We start from the raw sequence: 16,102 nt of genomic DNA on the forward strand, positions 1-16,102 counted from the left end.
ATGTACAAGAGTAATGGTGAAAATATGCAAGGAATCGGGTTCCACAAAGCTAAAACTCCCTATAATCCCCATGGCAAGTATGTAACGATGACTGATAACTATCTTTGTACTCATTATGGTCAAACTAGTCATTACAAGGACTCTTGTAACTTACCTCTCGCACTGACTCCTTATGTATCAGATGTCCATTCACACTTATTTATCAATAACATCCTGGTCGGGAACCCTTACTACCTCTCCCCAACGTCATGCTTGCATAATGTTATGGGGTCATAACACATTTGTAGGATTTGAATAAGTGCAATCTCATCCCTTTCGTATTTTTATCATATTCTTCCTTTACCATTCCATAGTTACCTGAACCACTTAACTCCAACTTAATACCATAGCGCACCATCTTTCCCCCTTTAAAGGAGTACTAACATTTAATGCTATGAAGTTTTACATGCATATGTTTTACCTATTCATCTTCGGCGTCTTTCCATATTTTCAATGACCCTTACTCACCTTGCAGTAACCTTTTTGTGCCAGGGATAACTAAATTTCTTACGCATGAGAGTGACACTTAGTGTTACTGCACACTTAGTCATATAAGCTTAACTTTGCTCACAATGCTTGCTAAAGGAAGACGTCTTCCAGAATGACCTTTAAAGGTTATTCTTTTATCTTTCATTCTATTATTGCCGGAACGCGGTCTGTGAAATTCACACGATGTCGACTATTATCAAATACTCCGATCCCTAATTCATGTTTGATTTTATCTTGTTTACTAGCCCATACTAATTTTTATTACTCCGGGGGGTCCAACTTGGCCTTATGGTAATCATATTGGAGTCACCAACTCATTTCTCAAAATGGGGATGTGACCTTTTTGGCTTATATTCTTTTATGTCTCAAGGCCTGTCTCCTCTTATCTTTCCATTCACTTGACTATAGACTCTGTCATCCCATCATATTTTGATTTACCATTATCACCCATTTATCACATCTTACTCGCAATGCTTCAATTACTCTTTTCTTATTCTCCTACTAATATTTGTGTCTATTACCTTATTTTGAAAACTTCAACGAAACATTCTTTCTCTTTAGCTCCCCTTGCTACATCTCACTGGCTCTTCGAGTTGCCTAACATTCTCTCTTTACTAGGGACAAGAGTCATACTAAGGTAAATATTTATCCCTTATAGGATGACAGTGCCTATCTTCTCAATTGTCTGAACATTCTAGTATTCATATCTGACTGTGCTATTCTAGAGTGCACCATCTGGGTGTCTCACAAGGAGAACTATTATCACGTTTGCAATATACTTCGAAAATGTCAAATAACACGAACAGTCCAACCACCATTTTGGGTTACTCTAACCCCAACTAGATCCTGATATCTTATCCTTCTCTTAAACTATATATGTTAGCTCCTGTAGGGCATAACTGAGATGGGTGTGGCTAATTGTACATACCTCTGTTATTGTTGAAGGTAACTTATAATGCTTGTATTTGTTTTGCCTGAATTGTAAATACTGATAATCTTCACTAACTGGGTATCTCGTACCCTTCTTCACCTTGCTTCTTTTACTTTTTGAAACTTATACTTTTACCATATGATACTCCCATATTCACAGGGTGTGTTTGATATTCCTATCTTAGGGTCTTAAGCTGGAAATTTGCACATTTGGTATGCACGATCTGATAGGGCCTCAAACAGAGCCACGTCGTCAAGAACTCTCTCTCTATTAATGCCCTCACCTGTTGTTGTATTAGCCCTTTGGCTAGCTGTAATCTTTCTAATTGCAAACATATTTGTATCATTAGCAAACATTAGTCCTGACTCAAACTCTTATGACTCAACTCTATAACACGATTTGGATTTGAAATAAGGGACAGGGCCTCGACCTACCCATCAAACATGTATATATAAAATGGACTACAAGATCTAGACCTGGTAACTCCGAGGAAGTGGAGCTTACCAACCAATTTGATGTTTGACTCTATCTACTAGGAAGGTCTATCCAGCTGTCTATCAAGATCTGCAGTCATGAAATGCACCGTCCCTGACAAAAGGGACGTCTGTACGAAAAAATGTACCGAGTATGTAAGGCAATAGAATAACTGATAGCTGAAACTAAACTGATAATATAATATCTGAAAGTAACTGAGGGTTAGACATGATCTGAAGATATGCTTACCTGCTGATAGTGAAACAACTCTCTCAATATAGTAAGTAAAATAGTTGTCCAACCCTATAAGGCTCGGTACATTTAATTGCTCTGCCGTAGTAGGCTCGCTCATAGGCGCTCGGCCATACTAGGCTCGGTATCTAGGCCATTATATGCTTTCTCATAGGCACTCGGCCACAGTAGGCTAGGTATATAACTTACCATCTGATCAGAGGTTGCCCAATAGGGGCCTAACCCCCAGATTATAGCTCGATGGTGGTGAAAATACTGTAATACTTCCTAGTAGAGGCATACCCATCGATTATAGCTCGATGGTAGTGATTTCTGGTTGTACCGATACTAGTTGAAACCAATTTGCCAGTTTCCTATAGTTGATCGATTGATCCATAAGAGCGGTAAGAGTATGATATTTACAAGGACGGGAAGCGGTATCGAACAAGAGGACTCTTAATAAAGAGAGATTTTTTGAAGAAAGAAATTCAAGTAGGGCATGAAAGAAGCCAGGCGATCCGATCAGAAGATAAAGAAGATAGGCGAGAAGATAAGGGGCGAAGGACTACAGGAGCTTCAACCAAGCACCACCGATCAATTCAACTTTGGGGCCACCCCTGACTCTACCATTATTTTAGGGGTATGGGGTTCGAGACAAAGAAAGATTAAATACTATAATATTATTTATATATATATATATATACCCTCTGCTATCTTGACTGGAAGAAGACAATACTTAACTGAATATGAAGTCCCGATAAGGGAGAATACTATATACCTTATGAGATATATTGTACATAGATTCAGAAATATGAACTTCTCTTTATGTCTCGTTATCAAACACATGTAGTTGCAGGATCTTGCCCAAATGAAGGAAAGGCTTAGACTTAACATACCTTATCACACTCTGTCCAATAACCAACGACAACCCATACAACCTTCACCTATATACTTTCATCACCACAAAACAAATCAAGCTACACAAGAACAAGTGCATAAAACATCACCAACAAAACTACTATTTAACACGATGAACGGCAAGCTCGGATTGAAATCCTTTTGAATCCTTTAACCCCAAAGACATTCATTCATTAACTTAACAACATATCCAGTATAATATTAAGTACAATAGGAGGACTTATAACCTCCTATTCATCTCATAATTCACCCTCAAACAACCCAATGATCCGACAACAACAACAAGTACAACTTTGCATTGTTATGTTATCCTTTCTCTTCATATTCATAGTACCAATAGCAAGTTCGACATGTAGACAATATATTTATAATAACAACATCATAAGAAATTCATTTTCCAAGGTTTCCAACCATTTAATGCTCATGGAAACAACCTTTCCAAAACAGTCCATTAAAAACAATAACATCTCAAACTATTTCAAGTCTCCTCTTGTAGTATTTTCCTCAAATAATGCAACCAACATACAAACAAATTCAAGAACATGTAGCAGAATGTTATACTCACCTTAACTAGTAGAAACAACATGAAATTTCAGCCAAATACAGCCCACAACTATCCTCAATGACACCATAACACTATAGATGTTGTATTATCGCTTCTTGAATCAACTTTTGATGTTCAAGTTTGTGTGTAAACATTTATAGTTCGCCTTGAAACTCCAATATATATGAAGGAGGGACTGATTCTTACCTTAATCAACAAGAATAACACAAAACCTGAGGTTACTTCTCTTTGAAGAATAGTCACAGGATGAAGAACTACGATCTAGCAAGCACCAGGAGATTTCTAGCATTGGATTCATATTTGTATCTTTGGTTTTCACTCTAGAATTATGCAGACTGATTTGAGAGTATTTTGGGAGAGTATAGGATCTGGTTGTTTCAAAAACTGAACCCAAATTAGCCTTGCCCCTATCTTTAAAGGTTGGAGAATTATCAACCACCTAAGTGGGTCCTATTGGGAGCTACTTGCACAGGCTCGTAAAAATGTAAATATCTCTCTACTCTGATATTATGTCAATGAACGGTTTAATATGTTTGAAACTAGACTCGTAGATCTTCAATTTTTGTAGGTAGATCATCCCGTAATTACAAGTATATTTGAAGAAAAGCTCAGATACATTTGACTTAATGTTCAGCATATTTATGAATGTAACTTGTAATGACCTTTGCCAACTTTTGTTCCACAACTCGTTTGAATTCAAAACATAACATAAGACTATCATATGACTAAAATAACTCATAAAATAACCTCCATATCATGTTAAACACCCTAGTATCACCCCAAAAGTACATGTTATAATGTTCCCAACTTGTTGACTTTCGACGAAACTTATTTTCTTCAATTCGTTTAGCTTCTAAGCCTTCCAACCCTCTTGGTACTTGTTATCCATAACCTTAAATATTTTAACCTCTGCGGTAACATGATTAACTTACTTTATGTACTTTCAAAGATGATTTCATTTATGAGCTTACATCATTTGACTTACGACGTACTCTTACGTACGAAAATATGGGGTGTAACAATTCTCGGTGTTGGAAAGATTGGCAAAACACTCTCCATGCAATTAAAAATGTGTACTATGTGAATGGTTTGAAATATAGCCAATTGAGTGTATCCCCAATATGTGACAAAGGAAACAAAGTGGAGTTCTTGTCAAAATCTTGCACTGTCATTAATCTCATAACTGGTGAAGTGGTATTGATGGCAAAAATGGTTCAAGCACATCTATGTTGCAGACTTCAACTCACTAAATGGTGGTGATCTTACATGCCTGGGTGCTATTAATGATGATGTTGAGCTATGGCACAGACGATTGGGGCATGTAAGCTTTTCTCTGTTGAACAAGTTAATTAAAAAGAACCTGGTTCATGAGCGGCCTAAGTCAAAGTTCAAAGATCATAAGGTATGTGATGCTTGTGCAAAAGGGAAGCAGGTTAGGTCTTCGTTTAAACCTAAGAAGGAATTAAGCACCTCAAGGCCTCTAGATCTTTGTCACGACCCAAACCGTAGGGCCGCGACGGGTACCCAGTGCCTAACTCAACTGAGTACTAACGTAACGTATACTTCTTATCATACTATCATAGGTAAATGAACCGAAAAGGTTGTCATGAGATAACTAAAATTAAACATAAGAGAATACTCGACATGGGATGACTCATCATGATATAGAAGCTTATGCATGTGACATACGGGCCTATAAGGCCGACATGATCATTTGTATACTCAAAACATAGGCCGACAAGGCCATACAAGTATTCATATACATGACATCTGTCTGCAAACCTCTACGAGTACATAAATATCAAAAAGATTTAGATATGGCCCCACCATACCAATTAATACATGTCTAAATCATACTGACCAGATAAACAACTCCGGAGCAAATGGAGTGCACCAACACCTTCCGCTGAGCTGATAGCCTACTAGGAGGACTCTCAACCTATCTATCGGGATCTGCAGGCATGAAATGCAGCGTCCCCAGGCAAAAGGGATGTCAGTACAAATAAAGTACCGAGTATGTAAGGCATGACAGTAGTATATAAAAGACATGAAAGAAACATGGAGTAAAGAACTCAACCTGTAATTCTAAATAGCTCTGTGAATCATGAAAAAATTATAATGTCATGCATGTGCGTATAAATGCCATACCATGCATAGGTATATGCGTACATAACATCATCAAGCCTCTGAGGGCATCTCATCATATCATCTCAGCCACTGTATGCGAAATCATCAACGTATACCAGCTGATCAGGTGGTGGTGAATATATAACTCCATAACCTTTTCTCATATTCCATATACATATAATATACGCGTATATAATGCCATCTGGTCATGGGTCAATGTACATGTATAAATGAATGCAATGCATAATAAAGTAAGTCAGTAAGATTTCTCGGAATATCATAAGATCAATATGCCTTCGGATAAACTTTAGCAACTTACGTATTTTTATGATACCCATGAACAGAAGATATAATAATAGGATACATGGGGAATCAAGAACATAGGCACCCCTAGTACTTCTATGAATAGAGTCATTTATGAAAATTTCGCGTTTGCACGTTTCGTTTGTATCATATGGATCATGCCAAAAGGAAAGAATGGATAGCCTTAACATACATGTATGATCTCTTCCTTATTACTCAACCAAACTCAACACAACTTCTTGCATCTACAACAAGTGAAATGATATTGCCGTTAACATATAATATTGTACCATCGTATTTGGCTTGTCGTATGGCTTAAGGAAAAACGGGCAGCAATTCCCCTATTTTTAATACATCCCAAAGAAAACTAAGTATCATCAACAGCCCAACAACAACAGCTATAACCAACAATAGCAACAACAACAATATAATCCAATATGCGTTTCTCTGATTATCTTAACAATCATATTGAGCGGCAAGCTCGTTTTTACTCATAACAAGATATAAATTAAATCCAACTCTTATTCCATAAATTAGTTTACAACCTTAAGAACATCATACTTATATGTACTATATTATTTCTAGTTCAAAACATCTACAAAATGCCTTCCAAAACAATCTCATACGTCTAGCACCTTAATTTTTATCGTCAATCACGTGTTTTTCATCTTTTCTTCTTCAATCAACTTAATTAACACCTAGAAAATCTTAACAACAACAGCCACAACATTATCAAATTATTTCTCACAATTTCCAGCCACCACAAACCATATATTTAGCCACAAAACAGTCCAACCAAAAAGACAACCATATCCCATATTCTTTCAAGTGCTATATTATGGTTTTTCACTCAAACAACACAACCAACACAAGATTAACCTTAGGAACAATCAAAAAGATGTTATACATACCTTGTATAGCAGCTACAACTCGAAACCCTATCTCAACTTAGCTCACAATAGCCTTCAATCACACTACAACATCATAGAAGTATTCTCTTGTAGTCTTTAACACCTTTGATGATGATTTAAGTTGATTTCCCTTGATTTTGGTTCTTGGGATCTTGGGATATGTTAGGGAGGGTATTGGAGAGCTTTTGTACAAAATTTGGATGAGAAATGACCTGAAATGAGGCTGAAAAATCTTTTAAAAGACGTAAGGTCGGTGGCCGTCTCAAGTGGGTCCCAACCGAGCTGCTTGCGCAGTCTCGCAAAAATATAGATATCTGTCTACTCCGATGTCTTATCGATAAACGGTTTAAAGCGTTAGAAACTAGATACATGAGTATTTAATTCAATATAAAGATCTCCCCGTAACTTTCAATATATTGGGAGAAAACTGCCTAGCAACCTGGCCTATAAACCTGCCAGTTTCTCCGAAGTGCGGCGACGTGACTTGGTGACCCTACTTTAAAAATCCATATTTCTCTACCCCGATATTGTATAAATAAATGGTTTGGACCATTGGAAACTAGGTTCAAATACCTTCATTTTTGTATAATATATGTCCCAAAATGACATCATAAATCTTACAAATTTAATTTCTCAAAACGGCTCGTTACAAGGCAAATCTTAGCTCGATCTTTCCACAACTTAAATCCGATTTTTTCCAAACTTTATATTTCATATCCAAACATCATATATAGTCATATCATGACTTTAAATCATTATTAAAAAGTCTCATAATCATCTTAACAAGTCTCATATCATGATTTAAACTCATTAAATCATGATTAACAAGTCTTATATTCATCTTAACTTACTTAAGACTTCGGTAAAGCTTTCTTATCCTTGTAGAAGAATTTCGTCATTTTTGAGCTTACATTAGATAATCCTATAATAAAAGTGACGTCTGATGTACGGGGTATAACAACATGTCCCCTTAAAACATTTGTCCCTGAATGGTAACTCTTAAAGGCTTGCGAAAATGGGACATAACATCATTAAATCACTTTATATACTTTCAAAGAGGATCTCATTTTCAAGCTTACATCAATTGACTTACGACGTACTTTCACGTACAAAAATATAGGGTGTAACAATCTTCTTCATATGTGATATAAGGATACCTAGCAGAGGAGGAAAGAATTACATATGACTATTCTAGATTCAAATGCACATTATTTCTGAGGACCAAAGATGAAACCTTTCTAGTATTTGTTGCTTTTTGTAAAGCAGAGTCAAGTGAAGATGGGATATCATGTTGTGAGTATCAGATCTAATCATGGCACTGAGTTTGACAATGCCAAATTTGATGAATTTTGTGCCAAAAATGGTATAGGTCACAATTATTTCTGCTCCTATAACACATCAACAAAATGGTGTGGAGAGGAAAAACATAACTCTTGAGGATATGGCTAGAACAAAGTTGATCGATAGTGGTGTGCCGAAGAGTATTTGGGTTGAAACAGTCAACACTGCATGTTACTTGATTAACAGATACATGATCATGTCCCTGCTTGACAAGACTCCCTATGAACTGCTCAATGGGAGAAAACCCAAGCTAACTTACCTAAGAGCATTTAGATGCAAATATTTTGTCCTCAACAATGGTAAGGAAGCTTTAGGAAAATTTGATGAAAAAGTGATGAGGATATCTTTCTTGGTTACTCCTCTTAGATCAAGGCATACAAAGTCTACAATAAAAGAATCCAATGTGTAGAAGAAAATGTGCACGTGATCTTTGATGAATCCCATGAATCAAATGGCAAAGGGTCACATAACAAAGAAGATGGAGATGGAGATTTTTCAAAGGTTCTTGGAGAAGCCATAGATACTTCCAATGGTAAGACTGATCTAATGAGTCAAGTCAAGCAAAGTGATGAAAAAGATGCATCAGAACCTTCAGTAGAGACAGAGGAACTTGGTCCATCTATAACCACAATTGAAGCTAAGCATAGGATTGTTGATGTTGTATCAGGTACTCCTGATGCAAGACAAAGGAGTGGAAGTCATAATTCTCTTGATGTCAATGTTGGTTCAAATATGAAGGAACCTGGTCCCTCTCTTTATGAAGTTTAAGTATCCAAATGGAAGCACATAAGTTCACATCCACTTCAAAATATGATCACACCCTTGGACTTTGGTATTTAAACTAGATCTAAGGCAAGGAATATGTTTGCCTTCTCATCTTTCTTGTCTCAAATCGAGCCTAAAAATATTAAGGAAGAATTGAAAGATGCTTACTGGATTGCTACTATACAAAAAGAGTTTCATCAATTTGAGAGAAACAAAGTGTGACATCTGGTTGCTTGACCCTCAGATAGAACTGTAATTGGAACTAGGTGGGTGTTCAAAAACAAACTTGATGAATTTGGAAATAGAGCCTTGTCAAGCTTGAAGACATGTTCAGGATGCTCATGACATTCAAAGCCAGATGGTTGTTTTTGATGGGTGAGCTAAACTTCTTTCTTGGGTTTCAAGTGAAGCAAACCTCAAAAGGGACCATGATAAGACAACATAAGTACATCAAGTAGCTGATGAAAAGATTTGAAATGGAAAATTCTAAGACCATTGATACTCCAATTTCCACTGCTACTAGGTTGGACATGAATGAACCTGTTTCTTCTATCAATAAAACTTGTATATGTATATCATTGGATCTCTTTTGTACCTAACGGCTAGCAAACCTGATATTGTCTTTAGTGTTGGGTTGTGTGCTAGGTTCTAATCAAACCCAAAAGAATCTCATTTGAAGGCTGCCAAGAGAATCCTGAGGTATCTCAAGAAAACGCAGGACCCGGGACTCTTCTATCCCTCATGTGATAATTTTGACCTGATTGGATATACTGATGTTGATTATGATGGATATTTGGTGGATAGAAAAAGTACATCTGGAATGGCACAATTCCTGGGGTCATGCTTGATCTCATAGGGTACAAATAAACAAAACTTTTTGGCTCTTTCTACTGCTGAAGTTGAGTATGTATATGCTGCCTCTTGTTGTGCTCAATTACTATGGATCAAGAAACAACTAGAAGACTTTGGTGTGTATACGAATTATATGCCATTGTTGTGTGATAACACAAGTGCTCTCAACATGGCATCACAAAAGGAAAAAGCACATTGATGTGCGCCATCACTTTTGAGGGACAATGTTGAAAATGGGCTTATTTGTATGAAGTTATGCAAGGCGGAGGACCAGGTAGCAGATATCTTCACCAAAGCACTGAGCAGAGAACACATTGAGAGAAATCGTTTGGAGTTGGGGTTGATCAAGCTCAACTAAGGACATGGTCCCTCGATGATTGGCTATGTAAAGAAGGAAAGGTACAATGCAAAAAAGTATTTTTGGCGACATCTAACTCAACTCTATACCGTTACAGGTAGACACGCTTGTCAAATTCAGAACAAAATAAGTGACGAATGACATTGCACATATCTAGAAGTTTTTTCTCACATTTTCAAACGATTGACAAGGAACATGGTTCATATGACTCGAGTCAGTAGTTCCTTTTACACTTATATGAATTTTAAACTGCTAAGGTGCCACATCATTATTTTGTTCCCGCTTCTTCTAAATGTCATTTAAGCCAAACGTTACAACTTTTCCAAATCAACCCGTTGACCCGTTTTCCTTCTCTCTCACCCATTTGTAACCGGTCCCCTTTGTATTTTATATACCTAAAAAAATTTCTCTTTTCTCACTTCAAACACAGAACAAGACTTCTCTCCCTGTCAAACCCTCTTCTTCTTGTCTTCTTGCTCCTAAAATCGAACATGTCTCAACAAGAAATTCCATCTCCCAAACTGTCTGAAGACAACCCAGTCTCGTCTCCATCTAAAGAGTTACCTTCATATGGATCTGAGTCAAACACTTCACCCACAAAAGCCGCAATTTCTATTAAACCTAAACCCACTGTCACTCCTCCCAAACCATTTAGTCCTGGTCCCCAATTTTGTCATAAAAATAAACTCCCAAAAGTTTGTTTCTTCTCCCCCTCCTCTGCTCCTACTGAGAAAGATGACTCTACCCAAACAATATCCACTTCTCAATTTTTTCAAATCATAGAAGAAATTGTGGAAAGAGATGACGGTGTCAAAGTGTCTAGTCACCCCACTGGGACTGAAGAAGTGAGATTGGAGAAATAGTTGGGTTCTGTTGTTGCTGAGGGGCCACATGCGTTTGAGATTTTTGAGTCTCCGGATATTGAGGAAAATGTTCCAAGTATTTCTTCTGTATGAGGTAATACTCCACCCTCTTCTACTGTAAAAGAAGCTTTGTGTACAAAGATTGTGGGAAATCTGAGTGTTATAGACAAAGAGGGATCTACTCCTCTTGAAAAGGAGTATGTTGTTATTGAGAGTTCGGTTGAGGGGTCAGTGACTGATGGTGGTGATGAAGGGACTCAGGGGAAACTACTGAGTCAAAGGGAACAGGGTGAGGGGGAACAAGTGCCTGTCAGTACTACAGGGGAACCTACAGAGGAACTTCGTACGTCTTCCCAATGGGAGTCTTCTGCTCCTACTTGGGATGAAACACTATGTTCTACAAGACCTCCCTGGACAGTGCTGACATACCCCTATTTGATTTCCCTAGTACTGTCCCCTTAGAAATTGAGTATCTGGCAATGAAGTCTCTTTCTGATGATCATTCTCACGAGAGTGATAAAAGTATTGATTCTAATAATCAAGTTGTGATCAGCTTTTTGATTGCTATAGGTGGTGGTAAAACCAAAAAGAATATTGTTCCTAAACGCCCCACTACTAGACAACAGAGCAAAACTGAGTTTGATAATGCTTTGAAAGCTAGTAAGGAGAAGAAGAAAAAGAAAAGGAGATTAGTGAATAACATACTAGTCAATGAGGAAGATGTGCCACCAGCAGATGTGGTGGAGGTTGATGATGAGGAGCATGTGAAGGACACACCTCTTGTTAGGAAAAATTCAAAAAAAAGTATTGCTACTAAGGGAAAGAAACCAATGTCTGAGAAAGGTATTATGAGTGATGTTGCTGCTGAAGTAGAGAAGGAAGAACGAGTGGAGAAAGAGAAACCTCTGAGGAATAGGCAGAGTATTAGTGAGGAACCTAGTTTCTCCAAAAGGGCAAGGGTAGAGTTATCTAAGTTGGAAAAAAGGGCCAACCTCAAATAACAAAAGGTGTTTTAGGATCGTGTCTTTGACTCTGAGATCATTGAATAGCTAGGAATGAGACAGTTTTGTGAAAATTATTGAATTCCAAAAGTGGACGCACCTTTTTGAAATCCAAATTCCAAAGGTGTATGAAGATGAAGTGAGAAGTTTCTATGCTGGACTGTTTGTGGTGGACGGGGACATGCTTTGTCTAAAGATTAATGGAAAGGACTTTATTTTGAATGAGGAAACACTTGGAGATATTCTTGATGTACCCACAGATGGGTTGAAAATGGTGAAGGGAACTAGTTCCCCTAATTGTAAGAAGTTGATCATCAAGAAGAAAGTCGTCCTGCCGGGGGAAAGGGTGTACAAGAAAGCTCTTCAGCTGGAATATCAGCTATTGTTTGAGTCGGTGAACAAGGTGCTACTACCTAGGGTTGAAGGAAGATCCATCACCTCCATTGCGGACCTGGTTTTCCTAAAAGCATTGACATCCTTCTACTTTATTAGCCTTCATGGCATTATGATTGAACGCATGCTGAAGGTGGCAGACTTTAAGGATGGAAATCATGGTCTCCCTTATGGGTTCCTCATCACCAAGGTTTTTGAGTATTTCGAGATTTCTTTGGGAAAAGCTTCTGTGGGAACTAGAAAGAAGATGTTTACCATGAGTACACTGGAAGAATGTGAGTGTGTAGTGAAGAAGGGAGGTGTGGGGAGCAACTCAACTATTTCTCAACTGATTGATGCTAAGGAGTTAGCCAATACAGAGATCAAACGCCTTCAAGCTCAAAATACTATTATGCAGTCCAAGCTTACTCAGGCCAGTCAGGAACCTGGTTCCGGTAGCTCCTGAGGGAAGAAATTTCCAAGTTGAAGGCTGAAAATACCAAGTTGAGAAAACAAGTTGAGACCCTAAAGGAGCAACTGATCACTGATCACAAAGCTGCAAATAAAAGAGTGGATCGACTCCTCAAGGCCTTTGCTCCCTAATCCACCCTATCTCCTATTCAGTGTCCCCTATTTTTGAACCCCTTTCTAGTCTTGTCCTAATATTGTCCTCCTTTTTGTTGTTGCTAATTAATGACTATGGCACTTTAGTCTGTTAAATTTGTAATATTTGTGTGATTGGTACTGATTTCCCTATGTTTTATCCTTAATTAATGGGAAATGGCTATCTATTTTGTGCATTGTTAATCTCTCGTGTTTTATTTTAAGCCATATTGTGTGCACACAAGTGGCATGAGTTAATGTTGCTGGACTTCTTTTTTCATATGCTTATTATATCTTGTTTTCAATGATGTCAAAAGGAGGAAGATAATTAGGAGGTGGGGTGACAGGGTAACAGGAATCTGAATCTCAGGGGGAAGGCTTCTGATACGTAGGGGGAACATGCTGGGAATCTCGTTCTTAAAGGGAATATCAATTATGAGTTTGTCATCATCAAAAAGGGGGAAATTGATAAATTATGTGATTACGATTTTGATGATTTGTCAAACTTCATTGGGGAACTAGATAGGAATCTGATATAATCAATTCCTTTGCACTTGGTGGACATGCTAAGTTGTCTGGTCAAACTCTCGAGAAACCAGAAAAGGAAACAAATAGGATCAGTTCCCTCAACTGTCATAGGGTCAACTCTACAGTTGTAATAGTTGTTTCACTGTACTGACTGGTAGCAATGTAGTAGCATAGCCGTTGTTGCTAGAGGCCAAACCAAAAGCTAAAATATCCCTATCTCTTCACACATGCTCTCTCATATAAAAGGAACATTATACAAGGTTTGACCTAACACTTGAGAATCTGAAAAACCCTATCATTCAAGTGACATCCGCCACTGTTTCCTCCAGGTGCACTCAAGAACAAAGATGTTACAAACCAAGGATCAGATCCCAATGTTGAAGATGTCTTGAGCCCTTAAATTTGCTGTGTCTTTGTCTTTTGTCCTTTACTTGTATTCCTACACAGCCTTTTAGAAGTATTTCGTAGGACATCATTTAACCATTATTGTTTTGGTTGTTTGACTAGAGTTAGTCAAGATTGTTTCTTTATAATAGAGTTATTGTAGGGGGTGAGGGATTAAGAGTTTAATTCCTAGATTGCAATAGGTTGTAATTTGAAGTTTGCTCAATTTAGTGGAGTTGAAATCCTACTAGGGTAGTGTCACACCCCAAACTCGGGAAGCGCGACTGACGCTCAACCGAGTGAACCCGACTGAGCAAGCCTGTTGGATTTCCTTCTACCCAAACTCATCCATGAATAAAGAGAATACATATTTTCATTAATCAAACAATAAAATGATCATGTCTACAATACCAATCCTTACCATTTGCTACTTCATTTTAAAGTCTCAAAGTTCACACACATTTTTCATAGTCTGAAGTGGAATAAGTAATTCAAACACAACATAACTAGTTTGACTTCCCCAACACCAATATACAACCCACACTAAGTCTACAGAGTCTCTATAGATACAGAAGAGTGTTATGATAGTGCCGGCAATAAGGCCCCAGCTATACCTCGAGACGTGATAATAATATGAACAAAAGATACAATACGTGACCCTGGGATGAACTGGGGCTCACCAAGTCTGCTGGGAAAAGGATGTACCACTATCGCTGATTAACATTGCCTGCTATGGAACCACCTGCATCCATTTAAAGATGCAGCGCCCCCGGCAAAAGGGACGTTAGTACTGACGAATAGTACAAGTATGTAAAACTAAACACTATCTCAATAGAATGAATAATAATACAAGGGGGAATAGTCAAGAATTCAATAAGATATTCAAATAATACTAAAACATCAAGTTAAGGATCACATAAGTTTTCAAGTCAATTTCCATGTTATTAGGTTGGGTGATCTTTAGTGTCGATATACCATAATTCACAATACCACCGTATTCTTACACGGAGTCCGATCACGACCCGATCGGCTAGCTTGTTTCATTTGAGATATCAACCATAACCACAATTTCATTATACTTTCCAGCACAGTCACCACCATGTGTGCGACATGGCGTTCGATCACGGCCTGATCAGCTAGGCCGTCTCACCCAAGACATTACCTTTTTCAGTCAATCATATCACATCATACTTCTTTCATATCCTTTCGATTTATTGGCACTAGTGGCCACAATTATAAAGTCATTCTTGGCACTTGGCCGTATTTCATAATTCCAGTTCCCCTTTCCATATTCAAACATCATTATCATTATCAATCAACAATAAGGCTTCCCATTCAAGATATTAAATTCACATATGAGCAATTTGGGAAACTTAGGCACATAGAGGCTTTTCATATAATTTGGCATAACAACCTTTATTTCGACCTTGACTTGAAGTCTTAACATTTTAACACATATTCCACATTTTGAACGCATCCCCAAATGGCAAGATGACATGATGAAGCATTTAGAATACATATTGAACATATATCCTTCAACACAAGAACATTCGGAATAGCCAATTCTATTATGATCAATTTGGGACTTACACCAATTACATGAACACCGTGGGATTCAATTCTAAGAAGAAGGGGGTTTAGCCAACATACCTCAATTGATCTTCCTTTAAACTCTACAACATTCCGTAATTCTTAGCAACTTCGATCTATTTTAGAAATATAATAAGTTGGACCAAAATTAGGAGGATGATCATGGTTCTAGCTTATTTTAGCACATTATCAAACACTAGGTGTGCATTAATATTTTTAAGGCCCTTTTGTGAAAGATTCCATCATTCCCCAACCCATTCTATACCATTTTTAGCTCACAACCTTCCTACACCCCTTTGATAATACATGCATCTAAAATAAACAACTCTCATGCCCAAAAATTATCTTGCTAATTACCCATTTTCAGATAATTTCAAAATTAGGGGTTAGGGTGTAGAATCTTACCTCTAGGATGAAGACCTAGTGAGTTTTTCTTTTTAATCTTTAAAGATTCGAG

This window comes from Nicotiana tabacum, chromosome 17 (genome assembly GCF_000715075.1).
Source record: "Nicotiana tabacum cultivar K326 chromosome 17, ASM71507v2, whole genome shotgun sequence".
In the NCBI taxonomy this organism is placed as follows: Eukaryota; Viridiplantae; Streptophyta; class Magnoliopsida; order Solanales; family Solanaceae; genus Nicotiana; species Nicotiana tabacum.